At 42.7% G+C, this 13,252-nt stretch overlaps 1 protein-coding gene and 1 pseudogene across 5 annotated transcripts in view; both read right to left on the reverse strand.

Moving 5' to 3' along the window:
* Nucleotides 1-5,142, reverse strand: part of Mbnl3 (muscleblind like splicing regulator 3) — a 97,299-nt gene extending 92,157 nt beyond the window's left edge. For 2 of the 5 annotated variants that reach the window (XM_029534237.1, XM_029534234.1), the window contains exon 1: nucleotides 4,207-4,506. The gene's annotated coding sequence lies outside the window, so the exon portion shown is untranslated. Of the gene's footprint in view, nucleotides 1-4,206; nucleotides 4,540-5,088 lie in introns of those variants that run through there. The other 3 variants (XM_029534239.1, XM_029534238.1, XM_029534235.1) reach the window with 3 other exon arrangements.
* A 7,158-nt stretch (nucleotides 5,143-12,300) lies between these two features.
* Nucleotides 12,301-12,786, reverse strand: LOC110314095 (annotated as a pseudogene).
* Nucleotides 12,787-13,252: the final 466 nt, after the last annotated feature.

Genomic DNA, 13,252 nt, shown 5'->3' on the forward strand with positions numbered 1-13,252 from the left:
GGCAGCAACACATTAAAACCAATTTGAAGAACCTAAGGCAGCTTACCACCAGCTAGGATGTTCCCATGACTTGAGGAGATCAGACAGCCTGGCAGAATTCTCCAGCACTAGTCCCCTACATTTCTATCTAGACTGCCCTTTCTCAATTGTAGGCATTCTCTTTCTAGAGACATAAAAAAAAAAAAAAAAAAAACCCTGCCCCAAATTATAAACAAATCACTTCTACTTGTCAGCCAACTTAATCCTGCTGCAAGGGACTTGAGAGTGGACATGTATTTTAACAAGCATGACTAATTGAGTCTTAAATTTCTAATCTGGATCCTCTCCCCCTTAACTTTTCTTGTCATGGTTGTTATACAGAGTTTGGAGAAGCTGGCCTTGGTGCTGCATGGCTGTAGTCCCAGCTACTTAGGAGGTCGAAGGAATAGAATCACTTAAGCCTGGGAGTTGGAAATCAGTGAGGCCAGTGTCAAGTACATTTTATAAAATGAGTTCTGGGATTACAATGATCCTAACTCATGTAAAAATATTATGGAAAAGAATTTAAAAAAAAATCTACACACATACACACACACACACACACACACACACACACACACGCTCAAATCAATTTTCTTTTGATTGTTGCTTCCTTAGTTCTAAGAAATGTACCCTTTTTCTTAAACTGCCTAGACTTAAACACTTCTAAGCAACGGAGACAGATAAATTGTATTAAAAATATTTGTTATAATTTCTTTTCAACCTGATTTTCTTTTATTTATTTCTGAAAAATACTGTAAAATGGCTAGCTTTCTGTATTTCAGGGAGAAATCAATGAGTGACTACATATATTATTCTTAGTTGACCACAAATTTGTACATTTGTAGTCAAAGTTATACTTCTATCTGTATTCCCAGACACTGTAGAATTCTTTTATTTCTGAAACAAAAATAAGGTCCCATCCTGAGCTGTATTATGTCCCCATCAATCTTTTAAAAGCAATGTCACTCAATTGAATGTCAACTAGAAAATAATAATGGCTTTATACTGTGCCTATTAAAAAAGACTATAAAAATATTTTCAAAGTAATCGATACCTTACATGTCCTAATTCTCAAAGTTGCCTTTGCAGCATGGTCCCCTGGTTGTCATGAAGCCAGATATAAGTATACCATGGCTATCAAGTTCCCTATAGAGCTGAAAGTCTACATTAATACAGATCCAACTGTTTCTACTTGCTCATAATTCATGTGGTTTGCTGGTTATCTGACAGTGAAACCACTTGTACCCAGACAGTTTGTTATCTTACAACGAAAAGATCCACCTCATTTTATATGAAACTCAAGCTTTCTATTTTTGAAGTATCCTTTCATACCAAGGGAGATGCCGAAAAATATCATAGAGGGATATTATTTCTGATTTCTACTTCCTTAATACCACATTTATAATGGTCTCGATCCATCTGCTCAATCATTACCATAATTCAACAGACTGGTAAATACCCGTAACCCCAGCTGAGCATTACAAACAGGAGTGCAAGACAAGCCTGAGCTACATAGTGAGACCCTGTCTCAAAATAACAAAAACAACAAAAATCAACAATATGGAAACATCTTTATGACGTAAAGGCAATTGCAGCCTGTATCACTTTCAGACTCTTGAGCATGGCCGTGACCATTATTTTATTTTAACAATGGGACAGGATCAAGATATTTGTCTAATACGCACTGTAACTTATTCTTCACATTTCCCCGATCCCCGTTTGTAATCTAGCAGACAGCATCTTTTATTTTAAAAGAAAAATTCTGCCACCTTCTTGATTGTGTTTCACTAGAAGCAGAGTACGTGTAAAATTTTATGAATGAGTAGCTTCATCACAGTGCGGCTTTTCACTCCCTTTCTTCCCACCCCTCCTTCCTAGATGCAAAGACAGCTGAATGGAGAACGGAACTGTACTGCAAGCTATATTGTCAACATCTGCACAACATGTCAGCATTCCAGCAAATGTGTAGAACTGTGCAGCCACTCAAAAGATAAAACCTTTTTTATTTCCAAATGGCTTTTTACTTCATCGTGTAAAGTTGGACAGACAAGAACACACCTACTGGCTAAAAGGGTAACTTTCACAACTTCCTGGAAGTCCAGTGAGAGGCAAGAGAACCCATTTTAGTCAAACAGAATGCAATGAGGAGAATGCACATTGTAATTGACTTTGTACTTTAGGTTCTTACAACTGTACAAAAAGGCTTTCTGTTTAAATTGAAAGCCGTGCACAAAATCTGTCCCTTCATGAACTATAGACTGCCTATTTTCCTGTATAGCTCAACACTTATTAAACAGTGGTGTATGCAAAACATTATTTAACTATAAGTTAGGTACAAATACACTCACAGGGTGCTTTGACTACCAGCAAATAGTCATAGGTTTTATTCTCTTTAAAGAGAAGCTGGTATGAGATGCTATTTCAAGTTGAGAAAAAGCTATTTTATAACAGTCCTGGGACTCATTATGCATTCTTAAAGCAAGAGCGGAAATCAGAGAGATGGAGTGGTTCTTACATGCAGAGCAAAGCAGAAAGTCACTGCCCAGCACTGTACCAATTCTCTCTCACATTTTCATAGGAAGTCGCATCCCTATATAAGGCAGCAGGACAGTAACTGGGAAACATTCTCATGCCTACAGTGCTCTGGCCCCAAGGTTTAATATTTTCACTTTTTATAATGATGTCTCTGGCCCCAAATCATTCAGCCACACAGCTTAAAGAACTGAAGACTAGGTTTGGAATCATTAAAAACATGAGAACTTGACGGTTGTCATCTTTCCTCTGCAGATGTCAATTGCTCTCCCCCTAGAGCCTCCTTTCTCAAATGTGATGGCTTCCCATGGGTCTCTGCGAGCAGTGTGGAACTATTATACAGCAAATTCCATTGTTAGCAGTGTGGGTCTTTGTTGCTAGGTAAACTGTAGAAAACCTGCACTAGACTTTAGTAGGTGCAAAACAATCTTTTCCCTCCTTTCTAGCTTCTACTGCTTGGAAGAAGTGAAAAGCACACAGGAGTACAATAGTATCAGCTGGGTTCTAGACAAATGTCTATTTAGGCTATGCTTAGAGAAGTGTTGCTAAATATTTGGGGAAAGCATTTCCCCAAAGCATTACAAATTTTAAAAAATTAAATTGCTTTAGTATTTAATATCTAAAGGACTAAATTTTGCACAGGCAAAGCGAAAAATGTGCCTACGATCCAGAAAAAGCCAAAGTCTCTGGTAAGGCTCACAGTCAATATGCTTTTCTTCAGAAGGAGGAAATATCTGGATCAATTATATTAAGTGTTGGTGTCCAGTCATTGGTTCCGGTACACCAGCCGTCTGTTTTCCAACCATTATATCAGTAATCACCCAAAGCCTTACTAATTAAACCAAGATGTCTGCACTGTGATCAGTCGCCAATCATTTCAAAATTAAATCTTGCAGCAGCTTTATTTTAATTGATGCTTTCCCATGAACTTTACATACACGTATGGGAAGGCTGTGGGGGTCAGAGGCCAGTTTATAAAGAGCAATTAAGAACATCTAGATGAAAAGAACTCCCAATGGAACAAAATATTCACATCTATGTGTGTGTTGTGTGTGCATACTTATCAATAAACAGCGTCACATAATCTATGTGTGCCAAAACCAACAGCACAACTAATGGCCTACTGTTAAACTTCAGTAGAACCCCTGTTTTAATGTCATTTTCTTATCATAGAAGCATTTTTTTTCTAGTGCTAAAAACTACAGCTGCCTTTACAATCCTTCTCTATAATGTAGAGCCATCATGCCATTCAGCTCCCGGTGGTAAAAGCAAGCTTCCCAAATGTGTTGACACAGGGAGAGAAGAGATGCAATGCAGTTCTGTGGCCCTGCTCAGGCATCCCATGGAAATGGGAAAGTTAGTTAGAGAAAGCGTTTGCTAATGACAAGCCATGCAGGAAGTTCCTTTATGTTAAAAAAAAAAAAAGGTGGGAGAGGAAGGAAAGAGTAAACGAGGAAAATCAAAGGAAAAAAGAAAAGAAAAGAAAAGGAACAGGAACAGGAAAAAAAGCCACGCAACAAGTTGCAGTCAGTGTTAAATTGCCTTCTGTTTGCTATTTCGTGGGAGTAGAAAAAAGTTTTAAAAGCAGTGCATTTCATCGGAGTCCTAGCACGACAGCCAGTTTCCTAAACCCAAACTCATCCGCAGCCTTACCTTCCGTCGCTAGCTCAAACTCAGAGGCTAAGGGGCCCTGCTCTCTGTGGCAGTAATAGGGGCAGAGGCAGCAACAGCCGCACATGCCATCTGTTAGCGGGAGAAGCAAAAAAAAAAAAAAAAAAAAAAAGCAGCGCAGCTCTGCGCTAGGTGGCCCCGGTGCAGGGCGAGCCTTTAGCAGGGGTGTATAGTGGATGCCGCCATTTTAAAGCGAGGTTCCTGAAATCCTTAGATATAGTCAAATTAAAGCTCGCCCCACCTCCAAAACTTCAGGGCTGGGACGTGTTACCGGGCCCCAAGTCAGCCACAGCGGGGTGTACGGTGTCAAGTCCAGCAACACGCGCTGCAAACTCCGGGGACCAAGACCACCGAGCCCTGAGGTGCCATCCACCTCCGCCCCCAACACCCACCCCGTCCCCAGGTCCCCAACGCTTTTGCCTCAGGCCTGAGGAGACCCAAGTTTGTGGGGTGCCCTCCGTAAGGGGGGTCCCCCTAACTTGGTCGGCTGGCTAGGGGAGGGGCCCGGGAGCACGCCCTTCCCTACCCCCCCGCGGTCGCCTCCGCTTGGTTCAGTCCACTCGGAGCACACCTCCGAGCGCCCCAGCTCCCGGGCGGCCGCGGCGAGCGCGGGCGGGCGAGCGGGCGAGCGGGAGGGCCGGCCGGGGCAGGCACCGGGCTCCCGCCGCCGAGGCTCGCAGTTGCTGTGGCAACCGGCCCTCATCCCACCCCCACCTCATCTCCCCCAAAGTCGGGCCCCTAGTCAAAGGCGTGCCCTAAGTTCTCCCCAGCACCCCTCCATCGTGCACCCCCACAACACACACACAAAAGTCCCGCATCCCTCCCCCCCCCCGCGCTCCCCCAGGCCGACCCCGCTGCTCTCACTTTAGCACTCGGCCAGTCCGGAGAGACAATTTGGATTTTAGGCGCCCGCAAGGCAACTCACGCCAAACTCTCGGAGTCGCCCGCAACCGCCGCCCTCAGCCGCCCCGGGCCGGCCCCGCCCCGCCCGGCCAGGTAGCGCCACTCACCCCGCCTAGTCGTCGCCCCTCGCTGCCACTGCCACCGCCACCGCCCCCGCCACCGTCCAACCTCACCTCTCCGAGTGACTCCGGCGGCGTCTCGCTGCGAGGACGCCACACGCAGGAACTCCCCCGTGCGGCGCTCGCTGCCCCGATTCCCGCGCCCCGGCCCGGGACCGTCTTCCGCCTCCTTGCGGCTCGCTCGCAAAGAGCGCCAAAAAGTCGCGCTCCTGCTCGCGCTCCGACTGGGGGCACTTTCTTCCTGTAGGACGCACTTGCGTCGTGAAATCTCGTCTTTGTGAGAGTCGTACCTTCGCGCTTGCTTTTCCCGAGACTGCTGGCGTGGGCTTTATTCTCAGGAGGTGTGGCGCCTCCCCCCACCCCACCCCCAAGCCCCCAGCTTGCACAAACCCTCGCCGGAGAGTGGCTTTTGTCATTGCATTATTAAGCATGTGTGTGGGAGGGGGGATGGGGGCAAATCATAACGTTCAGGATGTACAGAAGCAAAGCCGGCGGGAAGCATGCACACGCCACCCGGATCGGGAGCGCGAGCCGGCTCTAAAGTTTCTAGAGCTTCGGCGACTGCAGTGGCAACTAGACAGGCAATTGTAATGCGAAGCTATAGGTTTCTAGACACTCCCGAGACAGGTGAGGTGTACCAGAAAAATTCCAAAATGACTTTGATCAATACGTATTTCAAGTCGTGGAGGGTGAAATACTCACCGTTTGCCTTCCGGGGTCTCCTCCCTTCCATAAAACCCCAGATCTTTTATTTCGCTCCAAAAACTTGAGAGCAGAAAACTGTTGATCAGAGGAAATGCTTCCCCTACTGCAAGGGAGTTTACCGGGTAGGAGGAGCCCTGAGGTACTGTTCCAGATACTTCTGAATGGAAAATGGACAAAGCAAACGCAGTTTTATACTTGGGTTTTAAAGTGTGCATCTGGACATCTAAATTACAAGTTTCAATTTAATGCGAGTGTAATAAGAGCACCAGCTGTCTCTTAATTGGAGCCCCACAATAATAAATGCGTGCTTTTATTTAATTTTATGAGGACAATTGTAGATGATAACACACACATATGCAGGATCGTCAACGAGGAGCTCATAGCAATTCATGGCTGCTTTCCTGCATGCAATCAACTGCTTCAGCCTCGAACTCAGCTCTATAAGCTCCGCACAAAGTGCAGAAGCATTGCAGGGCATATTTAAGTGGCAGTTAGGTTGTGGAGTGAAGTGAATTCCCGGGCTAATTATACTTTTTAATTCTGCCGAACTGATCCAAATACAATTCAGCTCATTTTAGGCAAGAAATCAATCTCTGTGTGTTAAATGCAAAATAATCAGAGTGCGACAGCAATGGTTAGAAGACTGGGCACAAACTGCTTCTCACATAATTAAAATCTGCAATGGCATTTGGCAAGAACTGGGAAAGTCACCAGGACAATGTATAGGGATCATGTCAAACACTTGAGAATTATGGCCAGGATCCTAACAGAAGAAGTCAAAATAAGGACTTCCTGGTTACCTCAGGAACTCCTAACTACTTCTCCCATGCCTTCTTTCTTACTTGTACAAAAGCCTTGCACTACTGTTAAAAAAAAGTCAAACTTGTCTGGCAGTGGTTTTGCCAGCCCAGGAGCCACCACAGAACACTAAAGAGGTGTTGGTTACTTTGAGAGACTGGAAGACAGGCAAGGCTGAATTATATAACTTTATGCCCAATGACCCAACAAATGAGGAGCTATCATGTCAGTGACTCAACAAAAGGAGTCTTTATACTAAACTTGGGCAACACTGGTTCCCTCACCTCTGTCCACCTTTGCAATCCAAGACTCCTGCGGGGCCCACAGGTTTTCCTAATAACCACCCACACAGACAGGCCCACTTTCACTGTTGTGGAGTTGCTACAACAAGTATTTCCTTAGGAATTTACAGCGCACCTCGAGGAATGTTACCCATTTAGGGGACAGCATAGTTTCAACATTGTCTCTTACTTGAAAGTGCTGGCCATGAAAAAGTGCAAATGAGATTTTACTATTTTCTGGAGAGAAGAGTAACCTTATAAACAAATTTTAGCCAGTCAATAGTCTCTTTGACTCTTCTCAGACATGGTTAGAGGAATATCACCAAAGAAAAATAGGGCCGTGTCCTCACAATACTCTAGATGGTTTCTTTCCATAACATTCAGGTCTCATAACACTTCCATCTGCTCCTCATTTGCGTTTGGGATCTTCTTGGCATCATTACCCTGATGGATCTTCAAAGGTTACTGTTTGATTCAAAATTGTCATTCCTGGCCCTTTGCCCCACCAATGAGTCAAATGGGACATGTGAACAATCCTTTACACATATCTTGGGAACATTCTTTAGAAGCTTTTGCTGCATTTTAAAAATACATAAGGTGAAAACTGGAGCAGCCTCAAGTAGCATCTTCTTCCAGTAAAATATATTTAACTTTGACTGATGTAATAGGAAAAATTCTAAAACTCATATAATAATAATTTCGTATTAGAAGGATTACAATAGTCCACAAACAAATATAGACCTATTTTTTTAAAATGCTGGATAGGCAAACAGTTAAAATCTGTAATGTGTTAGTGTGCCATGGTTTTAAGAGTTTTTTTTCAAATTCTTATTATATTGTATTTGATTTTCTGCCCCCTCCCCTCAGCTAGGCAGCATAATTGATTTATTATTCTCTTTAGAAGACAATTAACCTGTGCAATTGGACATAAAAGCAAGGCCATACTATGACAAAGAATAAAAAGCATCTCCCTCCTGTTTTGAATCTGTGGCACTCTTCTCACCAGTCCTATATTATCAGCAACAGTAGCACTTGTTAATTCTTGCTGTGTTCTAGAAAGGCTCACAGGCAGCAGCTTCACTGATGCTCTTGTCTTCTCACTGAAGGGTGGCTCAAGAGCTATTGGCGTTATTCACTCTTCATTCACCCATTCCTGAAAAGCCGTTTCCATTCAGAGAGTTGGGAATTTGGAGTTTGTGCTTCACACAAAGCTTCTAAATAAAGAAACAGGGAGGGAAAAAAGCAGAAGCTAGTGTACAAAAAGTTTAGACAGCCAATAAATGTTGTCATCCAAGGTAATGCTTTTATTTAAAAAGAAAAAAAAAGGTTTTATAAAACTGCATTTCTTAGACAAGAAATGATAAAATGATTCAGTAAGTACCGAAATGCTCAAATAATTGTACGCACAGATAAGAAATTGATCAGCAATTCTTAGGTTGCAAAGACACTTAAAAAAAATGGGGCTTTTTTTTTCTGTTACATAAAATTGTCAGTCACATGGACACAGTCTGGTAAATGTAGAATTGAAGACGAATGTGGAAGAATTATATCTTCTAAAACACACTGGGACCAGATTAACTTACAAGATAATTTTTCTCCAGGCCTTTGAAGAATATATAGTTTAAATTATCCTTAATAATTATATATTATATTTTTAAAATATATCTTCAGAGGGAAATATACTAAGAATAACACATAAAATAGTACACACACACAAAGACAAAACAAAATGGTAGGGATGTTATTTAAAAGATAAACCTATCTATCTATCTATCTATCTATCTATCTATCTATCTATTTTTGATTTTTCAAGACAGTTTCTGTGTAACAGCCCTGGCTGTCTTAGAACTCAACTATAGATTCGGCTGGCCTCGAACTCAGAGATCTACCTGCTTCTGCCTTCTGAGATTAAAGGTGTGTGCCACCATTGTCCAAACCTGTATTAGGTTAATTAATCAATTAATTCTCATAACAATCACTTTAAGGTGATGATGGTGATGATTTTCTCATGAAACAAAAAACAAAAAACAGATACAACAAGCATTTTCCACAGTAAAACCTATTCAAGCAGTAGAACAAGGATTCCAAATCAGGATGGCAGGCTGCATACTTTAACACAATACTGAACAAAGGTATAGGGTCTGATTAATTTGGATTCAGGCATGTATTCTACTTTATATCTCCCATAGATATAAGAGTTATGACTAAACAGGTAAAATGCAGATGGTTACTAAAAATATCTGATGGTTTATTAAATACACCTAGAAGGTATTTAGTAAAACCAAATTTCATATATGATTGACATTGCCTGTGAGTAGTGACCGTGTCCCTTTCTACATGGTTTTCTTTTGTTTTAAGTCAGGGTCACGTTTTCTAATTCCCCACCTAGCTAGAATGCTAGATCCTTCTGCCTCAATCTCTCAAGTGTTGGGGGTTATAGGTGTATGCTACCACCCCCAGCTTTGAACTGTGTTTCTAATATGATAGGACCTGTATATTGAAATTTTAAATTATCTTCCTTTTTATTTGGTTTTTTCCCAAGACAGGGTTTCTCTGTGTAGCCCTGGCTATCCTGGAACTCACTCTGTAAACCAGGCTGGCCTCGAACTCAGAGTTGTTATTGATAATGGTGGTGGGTTTTACTTAAAGCAGTAGCAGTATTTGACTGGAAGTAAGAGTTCTACTAGTGAGAGAAGGAAGATGCATGGCAGATGCAGAAGCACAGAAAGCAAACCTCATTTGACTACATCACACTGGAGAGTTAATTTGGCAAAACTTCCTTTTACTTAAAAATAAAAGTATTTATCTTATTTTATCAGTATGAGTGTTTTACCTGAACGCATGAGTATACCCTTTGTGTGCCTGTTGCTAGCAGAAACCAGGAGGCAATCAGATCACATATTAGAGTTAGAGACAATTGTGGGCCACCATGTGAGCTGAACTGGAGTCCTGTGTAAGAGCAAGTGTTCTTAACCACTGAGCTACCACTCCAGCCCCAGGCTTTACTTTTGATTGTATTAGTCACACTTTGGCTTTTCCTTAGCAACCTTTAGAGCAATGATCAGATCCAGGCATTCTCTTTACCTCTTTTTCTTTGAGATGGATCTTCAATTTACATAATAAATGCAGACATGGCTGGCCTAAAACTCACTATGTAGAGCAGGTTGGCCTTAGTCACAACAGATCTGCCTGTATCTACCTCCAGAGTACTGGTAGTAAATTCATGCACTCTGACATCTGACTCTCCTTTCCCCTGTGAAATGGAGTGGTATGAGAAAATAAGAGCACTAGGGTTCTTGGGAAAACCTGTTGTAACACAAAAGGGAAGAAGGTGGCACCAGTCCTAGACTATTCTTATAAGCAGAGTAGGCTCTCATGAGCTCTCTAGTGACCTGTCTCTGTGCTGCCTACTATAGAGCAGCACTATATTTTGGATATAGGATGAAAAAAAAAAGTGCCTTGCTCAGGTGGGCAGTGTCTATGAGCCAAATGCCTTCTGTTCTGTCTGTCGATGCTATGCAACTGAAGGAAACTTGACTCCCAAATGCTGTTATACGTGATTAAAAGTCATGCTTAACATGCCAGCAAGATTCTGCTGAAGGGACCCTGATATAGCGGCCTCTTGTGAGGCTATGCCAGTGCCTGGCAAACACAGAAGTGGATGCTCACAGTCAGCTATTGGATGGAACACAGGGCCCCCAATGGAGGAGCTAGAGAAAGTACCCAAGGACCTGAAGGGGGCTGCAACCCTGTAGGTGCAACAACAATATGAACTAACCAGTACNNCCTGAGCTCGAGTCTCTAGCTGCATATGTAGCAGAAGATGGCCTAATCAGCCATCATTGGGAAGAGAGGCCCCTTGGTCTTGTAAACTTTATATGACCCAGCACAGGGGAAGGCCAGGGCCAAGTAGTGGGAGTGGGTGGGTAGGGGAGCAGGGGCAGGGGGGTATAGGGAACTTTCGGGATAGCATTTGAAATGTAAATAAAGAAAATAATAATAAATAAATTAATTAATTTTAAAAAGTCATGCTTAGCTTAGTCATGACATGTATAACCTTATACAAGTAACTTCTCTATATAACTTGGTCTTTGTTTGAATAGTGGGCTAATGACAGTGTCTGCATCCCAAGGTTGCTGGTAATAATGAAATGAAAACATCTTATAAAAGGTGTTTGGAATGTTGCCTACCAGGTACTGAGCTCTGTCAGATTTTATCCAGGTGCAAAACAGCAGCTGTGATCAAGAAGGTTGTTTTTTGTTTTTTTTTGGGGGGGGTGGTTTTTTGTTTTGTTTTGTTTTTTGTTTTTTTTTTTACCTGGCTCCAAAGAAGACACATTCCAAAAAACAAGACAGGAGCACTGTACTTTATTTCATTTAATCAACCTTGAGTGTCCTTGCGTGTGGCATACTAAAAGCCACAAGACAGTGAGGCACTTTGGGCCTCAGAAAATCTTCCCAGAAGGCCATCATCCAAAGTAGGCAGATGCTAATTCTGAAAACCTAGGTCTCGTCCAGGCAGACACTTCTACTCTTGAGTGTACTGAGACCTGAAGTTTCCTGCCCTCACACCTCAATGTCTTCCAAATACCCGCTTTGAAATGACCACATTACTCAGAAGGAGTATTACCCATTAACCTGTTACCTGGATAGACACTTTAACTGACATTACTTTCCATCGTGTCACTTAGTTTCCGGGAGTTGTACCCTGCAGCCAGCAGATGAAGGATGGGTAAATGATTCTGTGACGTAGGAAAGGGGGGGAGCATCTGGAGACAGTGTTTGGTTTGCAGGGATGAAAGCTAGGCAAAGTGAAGCTCTGCAGATTCTCTAGGATAAAATGCAGAAATCCTCTCCAGGATAGAATGCAGAGTTCTTATGACCCTGCTGGCTTAGTATTCTATTGCTATGAAGAGCCACCATGATCATGAAAAGTCTTATAGGTGGAAACGTTTAATTCGGGGCTTGCTTACATTTTCTTTTTCTTTTTCTTTTTCTTCCTTTTTTTTCTTCAAGTAGGCAAAGAATTTTATTAACCCTTTCCAAACTTTATTCCCAGGCTTCTTCAGCTTAATTTGCTGCAAAGAATGAATTAGGTATAAGTGAAAACTGAAAAGAGTGGCAGTGTCTGGGGGTTTGGGCTTAAAAAGATTAGAGAGCTAGATTTTATCAGATCCACAATAAACAAAAAAAAATATTAAATAGTAGTCATGATATAAAATAGCAGCTCCTGTAACTTCTGCAAGTGTCACCTTCAGAAGTTGCCTCAGTTCAGTTTGCCTCGTTCTTAGAAGCCTCACCAAAATTCTCCACCAGATTTGGACCTTCATCATCATCATCCTCTCCAGGAGCAAGTGGTGCTTTTCATCCATGGATTGTTTGGGCAGAGCTTCAGCCAGTCTCCTTAAACTACTCAGACTGTCTGCACTGAGGTTTAGGCTGCTGGGAAGCATTGCTGTCCATGGCTTAGTCTCAGCCTGGCCTGTCATGGTGAAGGCGTTTGCTGCCAGGGATGCCTGAACTTTAGGGTTGTTAAAATGGATCACTGCTCCTTGGTTTGTAAACATGCTCACCTCTTCAACACCAGAGTTACTGGTTACCCCTAACTTCTTTAAGGAGAACTGCAGTTTGTTATCATCTGCTGTGGCTATTCTGTGAACCACCTTCTTCTTTCTACGAGCAGTTCCTTTCCCACCAATGAGCAGTTGTGCCTGCAGTTTGGCGAGGTTTTTCCTGGTTCATGATCGTTTCTTTCATCTTGTCAGAGTGGATATGGGGCCGCTCGGGGCGGGGGGTGGGGGTGGGGGGAAACTAAGGTTTACGCTCAGGGGGTCTCTGGCAGACAAAACTGAGATAAGGCGCACACACGCTGGAAGGGGATCCAAAATGGTAGCTCTTGCTTACATTTTCAGAGACTTAGTCCATTATAACTATGGCAGAGAACTTGGCAGCACTTACGGCAGGCTTGATACAGGATAAGTCATTGAAAGCAGGCACAGTGAAAAACTGAGAGCCTGGGCTTGGCATGGACTTTGAAACCTCAAATCCCCCCCCCAAACTCCCAGTGACACATTTCCTTCCAAAAGGCCATACTTACTCCAGAAGGACATACATACCTCCTAATTGGCCTAATCCTTCTCAAATATTACCAGTCCCGATGATTAAGCATTGAAATACATGAGTTTATGGGACCATTCCTATTCAAACCATACCTACTGTCTTT

The sequence above is a fragment of the Mus pahari genome, chromosome X (genome assembly GCF_900095145.1).
Source record: "Mus pahari chromosome X, PAHARI_EIJ_v1.1, whole genome shotgun sequence".
NCBI lineage: Eukaryota > Metazoa > Chordata > Mammalia > Rodentia > Muridae > Mus > Mus pahari.